Source organism: Leopardus geoffroyi, chromosome X (genome assembly GCF_018350155.1).
Source record: "Leopardus geoffroyi isolate Oge1 chromosome X, O.geoffroyi_Oge1_pat1.0, whole genome shotgun sequence".
Classification (NCBI taxonomy): Eukaryota; Metazoa; Chordata; class Mammalia; order Carnivora; family Felidae; genus Leopardus; species Leopardus geoffroyi.
Window position 1 is genome coordinate 8,283,433 of NC_059343.1, and position 13,537 is coordinate 8,296,969.

The following is a 13,537-nucleotide window of genomic DNA, read 5'->3' on the forward strand; positions in this document are numbered from 1 at the left end:
CCAAACCACGAACCATGAGATCGTGACCCAAAACCATGAACCGTGAGATCGTGACCTGAGACAAAACCAAGAGTCAGACAGACACTTAACCGACTGAGCCACCCAGGCGCCCCCTTCCTTTCGCATTTATGATTGTGTCCCACAATCGTGGAATCCCAGAATAAAGAAGTGTGGTTCAGATATATCAAGAGACCTCCTAAGAACCCGCCAAGTTTGCCTACACATTTCAGTTGATTTATGCTTTAAAATTGTTATTCGTTTACAAGTTCCCACATTTATACTGCCCAAACAGGATGAATCTGACAATCTGTGAATAATGAAAAAAAGGAAGAAAATCAAGTTACCGAACACATTAGTTTCCCTTTGGGTCCTATGCACCCAGAAGACACCTTGGATACGGCACAGAAATATTTACTTGGGATTAACAGAAAATAAGTTACCGGTTGCCATTTAGTCTTTAAAAATCCATTTTAAAATGTATATATTCAAAGAGCTCCGAGGGGAGGAAAATCATCTAATTTGAATACCTTTGTCTGAAGAAAAACAACGGCCTGAAATATTTCCAAATACGCTAGTGAAAAAGAGCTCCCTTGAGTACAACCACGATTTTTAATTCCTTAAGGTTTGTCTCGGTCATATTCAGTTCACACACCTTTGAGTCATATTCCAATCTCACACACATTTCTCCTGTTTCCTCCTATAGCCAGAAAATGGGATGTTTTACTGCAACCACGCATACCCTTCAATTTGCAGAAAAATAATGACTTTTAACCCACTAAAGAAGCATAAGATCATACTCGGGGCTGAAGTTAGTCAAAACGAATAAAAGTTTTTCCAGTAAAAATACATCCTTAAATTCTAAATTAACGTTGCCTGGATAAACAGCTACCACGTTAAAATCGATACCTATGTCACATAATGAAATACAGGTGACCTAGAAACACCCAACTTACAAATATCCTGTACGTGGGAACAGCCAGCCCAAGCGAGTCGGACCAGGACTAGGGCGGGCTCTCCCCAGGTCTGAAGGCGGGAGAAGGATTCCCCTTGGTCTCTTCCTGTTGGACACCGGTGTTGGTAGTATTAGAGCAGGTGGGAGAAGTGGGAAGCCATGATTCTCGTGCCTCCACAGTAGTCCCTTCCCGCCATGCTCACCAAGGAATCCATTTCCCATAAATGAAACCAAGAGTGCCTTGGTTCCCAGGCGGGTCCATCAGAAGTCCGCTGGGCCCACAGTGCAGCTGGAACTGTGCTATTAATACTAGGCTGACTTCCCACTTGGAAGCCAACTCCAGCCCTGACAGTGTTCATCAGCTCTGTTATGGTTAAATGAATTTGTGGGCGGTCCTGGGAGCCTGCCAGTTAGAACATCCTTTCTGTGGGAAAATTCCTGCCGAGGCCCAAACGACTCACTGACAAACACGGTTGTGGACCACACGTTGGGAGACCCTTAGACATTGACAGATCAATCCTCACCTTTCCATTCTGGAAATGCTTGGGTGATTGTTATAATAAACCGTCGCACAGATAAACGTACGGCAGGTGCAACACTCAGCACACGACCATGGTAACTAATGGTAACTAATAACTAATACCGTCATCATTAATGTAGTAACAGACCTACCTCTCCCCTGACTCACATACACAAGTACACACTCATTAGGACACTTTATACATTTCTTCTAAGTTTATGTATTTTTGAGAGAGAGCGAGAGAGAGAGCGAGAGAGCATGCACATGTGCCTGAGCAGGGGAGGGGCAGAGAGAGAGGAAGACAGAATCCCAAGCAGGCTCTGTGCCGTCAGTGTGGAGCGCGGTGTGGGGTTCGAACCCACAAACCATGAGATCATGACCTGCGCCAGATGTTCAACCGACGGAGCCACCCAGATGCCCCTAGGACACTTTAGACACATCACACACATGCCCCACCATACAATGTTCTATGCGAATATGTTTTCATCTATGCAGAAGTGTCTTTGTCTTTTCTTGGGGAAAAGATGAACCATGATCCAGGCTTGAACTGTGTCCTTTAACTGTTGTTCTCTTGCTCTGGGGATTGATTTGTACTTGTTCATCTACATTCTTAACTGGCCCTCCCCAGGCCAAAAATACAACTGTAGGACAACCAGCCAAAACATGGAGATGCCCAGCCATGGGACAGAAAGTAAAAGAGTTGTAATCAAGATTAGAGCTGGGACCTAAGTGACATCATATTCAAATCGAGAGACTCTCAAACCGAGAGACTCTCTATTACATAACAGTCCTCTTGGATTAGTGAAACTTATACGTGCAAAAGTTACTGTCCTCATCAATGGCAAAGAGAATTGGTAAAAGCTGATGAATTACAGACCCAAATAGTTTCTACACGCACATACAGAGCTACCATTGCAACAAAAGAGATGTAATCTGCGAGGAGATGAAAAATATCCACTGCCTAGGAGCCTTAAAAATGCACACTGTTTACCAGCCCAAGTGAAGCAATGGCAACGCAGAAGCAGGTACATTCAATACGCCTTCAGCAGAGGGACCACTGGAGACCAGAGCGGTACGAGAAAGAGCAGAGGGTTTCCCAAATCTGATACCTTCTTAAGTCAGTTGATCAATTTTTCACCAAAGGGCAGGGGCAGAGACAAAGGCCAAGCTCAGTACAGTGACCTGTCCTCCAGGGAGAGGACCGGAAGAGATTCCAGCACACCTGAATGATCTCCAGTACAGGGTCATTAATGACACTTCAGCTTTAGTGTTACATCTTTCTTACTTCATTGTCCGCAAGGATAAAATATCCTAGCACCCACGGGGAATCTGAAATGAAGTAAGAGCAGATTTGGGTTTATTTCTTATAATAAATGCCTGAGGACGATCTTTTAGTTGTTATATAATATACATAAATATCAACCAGTCGCGAATCTTATACTATGTATCCATATCATGTTCATCTAGATTGGTGTATATGCACTGTGTACATGTGTAGATAGACATACTGCTTTTTCATACAGTTTGGATGCTAAGTGACCTTTCAAAATGTCTTCAAAGTGTGTTATCAAGTTCAAGCACACTCAGTACCACCTCCATCTGGGGTAGCTTAGAAACTACTGCCTCCCTGGCATGTTTCCAACCGGAAAGTTGCAAGGACGCACATCTGTATTGGTTGTTAAAAGCATCATCCTTTGCGCTATTGCAGAAGTTGCAACAAAAATCCACTCCTGGGGTAGCCATAGCTCCTTGGACTGTTCAGTCTGATCAATACACAGAGGTAAGCCCCAGAAGAAAGTATTCTCTAACAGGCATTTGGAAAGAAGGCAAAAAATAATTTCTCCATCCAAGTTAGGTTAACCTGCATGGTGCGGTGGAAAACAGAAGAAGGTGTTGACTCCACACGGTACTCTCTCCCGGGCAAAAGCATTTTAAAATAAAAACAGCTATTTTAAGAAGTTTGAATTTCAAGTCACCCCAAGAACTAAACTCCTTCCTTTCAGGGACTTTGCCAATCCTGACCAGTGCTTCGAAGTCTTCAGTGTTGATGTATCTGTTAGGCTCTACTTGTTCGACCAGAAGCAATCTGTCTTGGTCAGCAATAAAGCTAGAGTATACCGCCCCCCTGCCAAAAAAAGGATGGCAGATATGTTAATCTGGGCTAAGTTGTCCCATGGGCCACACCTATTTCTTGGTAGCTGATCAAACCCAGTTTAGGATAAGGCGTTTGCACACGTGGCAAGCGGCCCAAATGAATTTTTGCCAGATCCCTCCTTGTTTCAATTCCTTTTTCCCTAATTGCGCTGCTTCCTCTCAGGACTTTCTGATCACTCTCTCTGACCCCATCACTGGAGAGGGTGTGCTCGTAAAGTGGGTGCAGTCATATTCTAGACAAGTCGCTGCCTGGGATTTCTAAAGAGCCGACAATCTTTTAGGACTGCATCAGGCAAACTTTCCATGCAAAGAGATGCTTGTAATACCCGAAAAGGACAGAGAGTCTAACTTTTTAGTTTTTGGTGCCAAGTTAACAAGAGAGGTTGGATTTTTGGTGCCTGATGGCTAATAAATGGTTATATGTATGGGAGAATTTGGTCTTTCCTAAAACCTGATAGGGATACAATGGAGCACTAGTTAAGCCTTACCACCATGAACTTCTTTAATGGCTTCCACAATCTACCAAAGAGCACCTAATGGTTGTGAATGTCCAAACTAGTCAGGGTGAGTGTGCAATATCTATCCCACAAGATTATTGTCATGATCATGTGAAATGATAATTGGAAAGCATTTAAGACAGAGCCTGGAACCTTAAGACAGATATATAGACACATAAATTATAGACATATATATAGAGAGAGATGTTCACCACCACCACCACCATCATGATCATGATCATGATGATCATTATCATCATCATCGGCATCCGTTGTGGTGAAATAAGGACTACTAACCATAGAATTTTAGTTAGGAAGGGAATGTGATCTATCATAGAGCAAAGTCATAGGTAAACACAGTAATATACAGTTCTTTCAAATAGAAGGATGTCCCAATAGTTCATCAGTCTCAATATATTTCACCTCAACAGACCATCTATCACCTTTTCTCCCATTACCATGGAGCCAGAAGGCTTACATAAATGATCAATTTCAGTCAAGTACTGGGCAAATTTTTCTGGAACATTTGTGACCAGCCAGTAGAATGCAGCAGAAATGCTTGTACATTCACATGAGCTGAAGAAGTAATTACCAAAGAGGACAAAACTACAAAGGCAGAAACTTGGCCCCATCTTGCTCAACATCTTCATCAAAAACTTACATGAAAATATAGATCATGCTTATCAAATTCGCAGGTGGCACTAAGCTAGGAAAAATAGATAAGATAATAAAAGAGAGAATTAGGGTTTTTAATATAGTTTCCACTTATGTATAATAATTTAATTAGATCCAAATGTTTAGGATGAGACTAACGCAAAAAGATTCAAACACAATAGAGAAGTTTGCATTTAAATTATAACAAAAATTAATCAGAGAGAGAGAAGCGACTTGAAAAAGAGGTAGAGCTCTTCAATTGTCCACTAGGCCCAAAGGAAGTCTGACAAAAATGCTAAAGCAGGTAGAGGAAACTTGAGTTGCATGAAAAGAACTTGAAGATCCAACTCAAGAAAAGTGATAATGCACTGGGCTCCATTCAGACCAGAGAACTCCTGGAGCAGCAAACTGTTCTTTTTTAAAATTTTTTAACGTTTATTTTTGAGACAGAGAGAGACAGAGCATGAACAGGGGAGGGTCAGAGAGAGAGGGAGACACAGAATCCGAAACAGGCTCCAGACTCTGAGCTGTCAGCACAGAGCCCGACGCGGGGCTCCAACTCACAGACTGTGAGATCATGACCTGAGCTGAAGTCGGACGCTTAACCGACTGAGCCACCCAGGCACCCCAACAAACTGTTCTTAAGTCTAAAGACACTGATGCATCCAGCAAGCCCTGAATAAGGCAGTGTGGATGGGAGGGGAAGGTTCTGGAAAGTCACTTAATAAAACTTTAAGGCCCACTAAAGGAATTGAGGCTGTTTAGTCTGTCTGGAGTTGGGATACAAGAAATGCTGACTGGCTATCAGTCGAATTCAGTAGTAGATCTGGCCTATCTTTCCAGAGAGAAGATGTCAAATGACTGAATGGGAATTACAGGGAGTAGGCCTGGCCTTTCCCAAGGAGATCCTTTCTAAAGAAAATGTTGACGCAAGGATAAGTGACTTAGGGATGAGGGGAACTCTTAACGCTCAGAGGTTCATGCAGATAACTATTGGCTCACCCATCCCCAGTGTGGAGAAAAGGATTCTTGCTTTGGGTGAAAGACCAAACAGATGATCTTTGAGGTCCCACTGCTGTGATTCAATTCTCCCACATCAGTTTTGATGAGAGGTATGAACAAGATGCAGGGGTTCGTTACGAGAGAAGGAGATGCTTAGAAATGGGAGATAAGAAGTCTACTGATGGCTCTGGGTAGCTGAGGAGTATAGCAGGTGGCATAGCCTCCTTGATAAATAGGTCCATGCTAATTAATGAATAAAGGCCTGGACCAAACTTTTTTTTAAACATTTATTTTAGAAACAGAGAGAGAGAGAGAGAGAGAGAACATGAGTGGGGAAGAGGGGCATAGGGAGAGAGAATCTCAAGCAGGCCCCACGCACAGCACAGAGCCCAATGCAAGCTCAATCCCATGCCACTGGGATCATGACCAGAGCCAAAATCAGGAGTCCGATGCTCAATGGACTGAGCCATCCAGGGGCCCCTGGACCAAACTTTTTTTTAGAATTTCACGTAAGGCTGATCCTACTCTGAAGATGATAGAGTAGAAGACAGGTTTTCCAGCACCCTATAGGCTATCCATGCCCTCTGAAGAATGAGATGATGCCTCGTGTGCTCTCACATCCCCCACAACACCTTAGATACTAGGCCTCCAGCAGGAGCTCCGTAGCCACTTGCTGCTTGGTTAACTTTCTACTTTTTCTCCAGGGGATTCAGGTTAAAGAATGAGGAATGACTCATCAACAGTGGAAAGTCTAGTTAGGCCAAGCGGCTATTTGCTTGACTGCTTTTACTGGGGTATATGATCCTAACCTAACCGGAAGTATTTTGACATCAGGGTGATCAAAACATGGTTTGGGCTGTTTTGTGGCAAAATAGCATAGTATTGTGTCAACGTGGGTTTTTTTTTCTTAAATCTTTTGATCGCTGTTAATTTTTTCACTTGTCTTTTCAAAAATACACTTTTCTTATGTCTGATGGGACATTAATGAATTTTGTTAGACTGTACTTCAACACTATAATGATTTGATATAATTATTTGATATAATATTGTAAGACATTTTAATATAGGTATCTTTTAATAACTAACAAAACTTTCTAGAACAGTCACATCCATTTAATCACTGTACAGTTAAATGACACCAAAGCAACTTGAGAATTTATCGCATAATGAAATAACACAAAATATCCACATTGCCTTGACCCAGAAAGGAGGAAAATGGTGCTACAGAGTTAGAGCAAGGTTAGAACATACTGTAGGGCATACTTGTTGGAGGGACTACATTTTCAAATATCTACTTTAGCTCTTCGTTGCCATTGGTTACACACTTAGTACTAACTGAGCCTGTGCCTCCCACTAATTCGTTTTCACCTTTTATTGCCAGGAGATGATACTTTGGGTCAATTGAGAATGCCACAGCTTTTGCTCGTGCAGTCTCTGAGCATTTCATTGTGAATTTTAATTACCATGTTGTTGTGCTTTAGGAACCACCCCCAAACTGCGTTGAACAGGGAAGTCACTTTCTTCTAGATACCTTTTTAATTAATATCAAAATGACAGACACATACACAATGCGTCATTCTTTACAGACACTGGTTCATCATTGGACTTAATCACTTCCAGAGCAATGCAGATGGATGAAATCCAAGGCGCTCTGATTCACAGGATTCCTGGCTTTTCTCCCATTCAGTTGGTGGGAAATTCTTTCTCTTTTTAAGTTAGATGAGGGGTGGAGTTAGAGAAATCTGTATCCTACACTCTCATGATTTGGCTCATGCCTTTATTGGTCTCCAAATCTGATATGTTTTTTGGGCAGTTGATCAGACTCCTAATTCTACCCATTGCATTCAAACAGCTGTAGTATTTTTCTTCTCCTTTCTTCCCCCAGCGTTGCAGCACTTTTCAAATATGGGGTCTCTTTAGCTGGCCGCACAGATCCTCCTGAGCGACGCACAGCATCTCTGCTCTGTGCTAAGTCACTTACAACCCAGGGATCATCTTGGGTATCTTCTAAGTCATGACCAGCAGTGTGCTAGGGACCTAGTGATTTTCTTAATACACGTCTGCTATGACTGAGCCAGAATTACCAACCAGGTCTGCTTTCTCTCAAACTGTGCCTGAGCTATCACTTAAAAAAATTGAGATATCACTCACATACCATAAAATTCACCATTTTAAAGTCTGCTGTCCAGTGGGTTTTAGCACACTTAGAGAATTGTGCAACCATCGCATCAGCTGTAAAATGTTTTCATCACCACCCACCCCCCCCCCAAATCCATATCCAATAACAGTCATTCCCCACTCTGCTCTTCCCCAGTCTCAGCAACCATGAATTTGCTTTCTGTCTCTATGTATTTGCCTATCCTGGGTATTTCATATAAATGCAATCATACAGTATGGGCCTGTAGTGTCTGGATTCTTTACTTAGCATCATGTTTTCAAGGTTCACCCATAGTGAAGCATTTACCATTCTTTTCTTTAATTTTTTTAAATTTATATTTTAGTTAGTTAACATACAGTGCAATATTGGTTCCAGAAGTAGAATTCAGAGACTCATCACTTCCATACAACACCCAGAGCTCATTACAAGTGCCCTTCCTAATACCCATCCCCCACCTAGCCCATCCCCCACCCACCGCCCTCCAGCTGCCCTCAGTTTGTTCTCCTTTTTATGGCTGAATAGTATTCTATTGTATGCATGAATCGCATTTGCTTACCTATTCGTCAGTTGATGGACATTTTGATTGTTTCCACTTTTTGGCCATTACAAATAATGTTGCCATAAACATTCACGTACATGTTTCTGTGCGGATACAGGTTTTCGTTTCTCTTAGGAAGACATTTAGGAATGGAATTCCTAGGTCATATAACTCTATTCTTAACTGTAGCCTAATTGTTTTCCTCAGGTAGCCACGAGTGATCTCAATTCTTCTGTAAATTCTCCTATAATTTGACTCTATCAGCTTTATAATAGAAAAACCAGTTTGGGATATTTCATTCAATCGTCATCGTAAAGGTCATCCATTCATGTCTATGAACAGTTCGATGTAAAGTTCTACAGCAAGTCGAAATTAAATCTGAGGCAATTATCTTCTTAAAAATAAATTCATCTTATTTAGAAGACTTTTGTATGTAACAGAACGGGTAAATTCTCCATTGAGTAGTAATACTGTCTTAAATTAGTATCTGCTATAGCATTTCCTTAAAAGAGCAAACAGTTCAGGTACTAGGTATGAGAAGTCATTTCTTCCTTATGTCAACGTCAAGTCCTTCAACAGCTGTTCACCCCCAAATCGGGTAGTGTCACATTCATTTTCCGTGAGACAATTGGCCCAACCTGAATTAGTGATGTCAGAAAAAACTAACTTTTTATATGCAACCTTTTTTTTTTTTATATTCAGGAACACATAATTACTCAGAATAACAGAAGAAAAAATTTCACTAGATAGTAAGAGAAACTTATTTACAATTGACAAATTAGTTCCGTAAATCGCCCTTACAGGAACATTAAATATAATCAATCTTGTCTATAAGTATTGTCAGTATACCCTCCAAATCATATACAACCTGTAACAAAAGACTTGCCCAAAATGCGTATTGGTACCAAACTTCCTACCACCAGGTTCCAGTGTATTCAAAATTCCTAATTGTCTTAACATAAGCATTATTAAACACTGATTTTATATTGTCTTGCTTCACACTTAGAAAAATATCCCTTCACTTAGGTTCTAAGAAGATGCTTCTCCAGGGATCCAGCAGGCTTCAGATTTGCTTTCATTCTCCTGCCTCCTGCAGCATCAGTGAAATCATTCTGTAAAATCCACCGGGACTGAAGGCCATTAGCAATTTATTAGTCAGTCGCATAGATAAAATTTGCCTTCGAATCTTATGCAAATGCTGTCTGCAAACACAAAATGTTTTTCCCACCTTTTCGGTCGGCTAAGAGAAATCACTCTAGATACAGGTATATAATAACAAAGGCACTATTTCCCTCTGATACTTCACTTTGAAGGCCCTCTTAAAACAAGAAGAAAGTGGTGAAGCCACATAAGATCAAGTTGCGTTACAGGATTTTGCGGCAGTCTCATTCTTACTGGTTTTGCTTTTTTGAGATGGCTACTGAGTTCCACAAATTGCTAATGAGGCCACCACCCTTGCAATCCAAGGGCTATGCCACATCCCCAAATGGAGCCACAGTATGTTAAGGGAAGTGAAACTTCCAGGGTCAGCAGCAGGATGGTGTTGACAAGAAAACCCATGTGCACGGTGCAGTGCGGGTTGTTTTTCGAATTATCTCAAACTTCGAAAAGCCCACAAACATACAAGTGGGATGGCTCCCTCCTACCACTTGAAATAATCCCAGCTCATCTCAACCCCCAGCCCACCGCCTCCCCGTTCACATGCTAGGGAAACACATGCTATTTCAACAGTTGGCTCAGGCAAACAACATCAGCAAGGCACATTTTCCTTCCATTACTACCCATGGCCGAGTATGTAACTGAAGTGGTCTGTTCTGCCTGCTGTTTTGCTACGTGAGCGGAACATTCCCTACATGTATCTGGTTCCCACCAGTGCAGAAGTAACTGCTAACCTTTCGTATCTTTCAGCATACCAATGGCAAATTGTCAGCTAAACTCAGCCGGTAAACGTAGGTCCACTGAACTTGCTTTTCGACAACCTAAGTTGGAATTTCTCTTCTACCGATAGTTAGCCACGTGACCTTGGGAAAGTTACTCAACTTTGTTAGCAGCCCCTGTTAGTTGCCTACCTAGCAGTCACTTCCCCCGCCCTCCTCCTTCCACAGGTCTGGCATTGTTTAGCTCTGCAACCCTCCCCCACGTGATGAAGGGTAACCGACCCATCCCTGGTTCCAGTGATAGATCCTCATTATTTTTAGTCAGTTGTGGTAACACCACTACATTCGCCAGGACTGTTTTAAGAAGGGAAACGGATATCAGATTAAGTTCAGTTGCATAACAAGCACAAAAAGAGCAAGAAAGAAAAATAACGGTGGCTTTAAATACGATGTAAGGAGAATCCCCTGTTGGAGGAAGAAGTCAGGTGTCAGGCAACCTGGGGCACTGCGATGGCCACAATGGCCTCGATGGCATCGGGGAGGAGGCCCCCACCAGCTTACTTGTCTGTCATTTTGCTGCCCTGTCTCCGGCCCAGCGGGGCTGCTTGAGCTCTGGGAAACACATCTGTACTTCAGCCAACCGGAAGCCCTTATGGGTCACATGGCCACAGTGAGCTGTACGGGACACAGTGAAAGGCGGGCATGGGGAAGGGGCAGCAACCAGCAGTCATTGCCATAGCATGCAACCCAATTCCAGCCGATGTAGGCAAGGCCTCTGCTAAGAAGGAGAAAGGAAGACATGGCCTGTACTTCTCTCTGCGGTCCCTGTCAGAGAGCGATGTGACGCTTGGAATTGACGCGGCCATCCTGTGCCTAACCTGAGAGTAAAGCCAACGTACGGAGCAGGACAGAGCCTGTGCAGAGAAACACCTTAAGCCACTCCGGATTTCTTATTATGTTTCTAGTTCATTCCACCCATCCAATAGGCCTTCCAAGTCTCAAGACCGTTATCTCTCCCTCTTGGTCTGTATTATATCACAAGCTAAAAATTCTAGAGACACCAAAGACCAGCCAATTACTGTTTTAATCACTATTACCAAAATATACCTTGGTTACTGTTTGTTTTATTTAAAAATGAATGTAAAAAAAAAAAAAACCATACAGCATGTTCATTTACTCAGGTATTCAAATATTTCCTTAAAAGCATAACAGTTTTAAAATCCTGGCTTCGCCATTTCCGGCACTGGGATCTAGCCCAAGTAATTTAGTCTATGAGAGCCATAGATTCCTTCTATGCAAAGGAAGGGAAAATACCATCACTTTCTAGGAGTGTGTGAAGTTCAGAAATATATGTAAATGACATAATGTCAGATATATAATAGGGGCTCGGTAACTGGAAACCATTATATCACGCGCAGCCACTGAAGACACAAAGATGAAATTAGATCTGGTTCAAAGCTGCATTCATTTATTTTCTTCTTTCCTCCATTCATTTATACATATATACGTGCATAAATATATATTCCACCTACTTCCAGAAGGCACTGAAAGCAGCCAGAAGGCAAACGGAAATTATAGCAATGTTTTAAGTTCTAGAATAAAGTGTATATACCAAGGAATTATGAATAGTCAAAGAAAGAGTAGAAACCAAGAGGCAAAAGAGAAGGAAAGGCAAGAGAAGGCATTTGAGAGTAGAGGGAAGAAATGGGTCAAGAAAAGAGGGGCGTTGAGGCCGGAAGGTAAGACCTGGGTCAGGGGTGGGGAGGAGAGAAACTGGAAGAGAGAGTGAGCGAAGCCGAATCTACAGCCTGGTAAATGTCTAGCATCACTAAAGACTCGCATTTTGCACAGCGAGGAGTTTCTTCTGAGTCCTGCCTGGATGAGTGCACCAGTTCTCCCAAGGATCAAGATGCCTTATTCCTCTTACCTTCCTTGCCTTGTAACTTTATAATGAATCCGTGCCATCTGAAATAATCGAGCATGTCTCCGTTCCCTGCAACACAAAAGCTCCTAAAACAACGTAAGGGGTAGCTGAAGCCATGGAATTGACAAAAGAGTGAGAGGAAATCAAGAGAAGGAAAGGAGCTGTGGGACACGGAGGAAAAGAGGTTGCCAAGGAGAAACCGAGCTGGGTTCAAAGGCCAACGAATTTCAATGCAATAAGGACTCGTCCTCCAGAATTCGCCGACGAGGTCTTCTATAACCTTGAATAAAGGAGATTCGAGAGTGCTGGCAGAATGAACAGAGATGAACATGTGAATCAGCTTTGAGTGTAAACTATCCTCATGTGAGGTTTAGCTGTAAAAGAAAGAAGAGATGGCTTTCGGGAGGGGTTTGCTTGCGGAGGAGTGTTGACATGAGGAGATAATGGGGGGCGTAGAGAAGCTGAAGCTGGAGGAGAGCGAAATGATCCTATTTGGAGCGGACCACAAGGAAGCAGCAAGATCGCATGGCATTTGAACAGGAAGACAGAGGTCTTTACCTCAGAGATGGGAAGAAAAGGGGTCTGGACTCCTTCTGTGAATTTCATTTGTGACAGATCTTTCACCACAGGACAAAGACCTGTACTGCCATGTGGAACCAGCTGTAAGAAAGGAATATTTCAGGTTTTAAATGAGCTGGTTTTAAGCCCACGAAGTAATATGTGTGAACGATACAGCTGTCTATAATTTGCCAATTACTGTTACTTGCCCTCGATATAAGCCCATTTCACAAGAGCACTGATGGGGTTGGGTTTCTGGAAGTGATGAATCTGGGAGTTGTGGCTGGCCAATGAATCACCCAGGAAATTTGAGAGACCAGGATGTTGTTACCTCCAGATCTTGGGGCTTCCAGGCTTCCGCCCTATCGGGCAGGCACATCTGCTTCTCCAAATGAAGGAAACAAAACCAGAATAGAAGAGACAGTTGGCAAAGCCACAAGGTCAATCGTGGCCCTCCCCTTCCTGGTTTCCTGCACTGAACTCGGACTATCTACGTGAGCTGCCTCGGAGCAATTGTGCACTCGGCGAAAAGAACGAAAATAGGAACAACGAATACTGCTTTCCTTATTCGGCGTCTCTGAAATACCATCCGATTCACTGACTTGTCCCGCAAATTGTAATTGATTTCCTACTATGTGCTAGAATCTGTTCTAGGCCCTGGAAAGGAGTGGTGGTCATCAAATAATTTTCCTGTGTAGTATAC

General features: G+C 42.6%; 1 protein-coding gene across 3 annotated transcripts in view; it reads right to left on the minus strand.

Moving 5' to 3' along the window:
* The window catches only part of ARHGAP6 (Rho GTPase activating protein 6), a 453,678-nt gene that overhangs the window by 165,501 nt on the left and 274,640 nt on the right, over positions 1-13,537 (minus strand). Inside the window, exon 1 of one of the 3 annotated variants that reach the window (XM_045472358.1) lies at positions 954-1,559. The exons of the other annotated variants lie outside the window; for them this stretch is intronic. The gene's annotated coding sequence lies outside the window, so the exon portion shown is untranslated. Of the gene's footprint in view, positions 1-953; positions 1,560-13,537 lie in introns of those variants that run through there. 3 annotated transcript variants of the gene reach the window in all.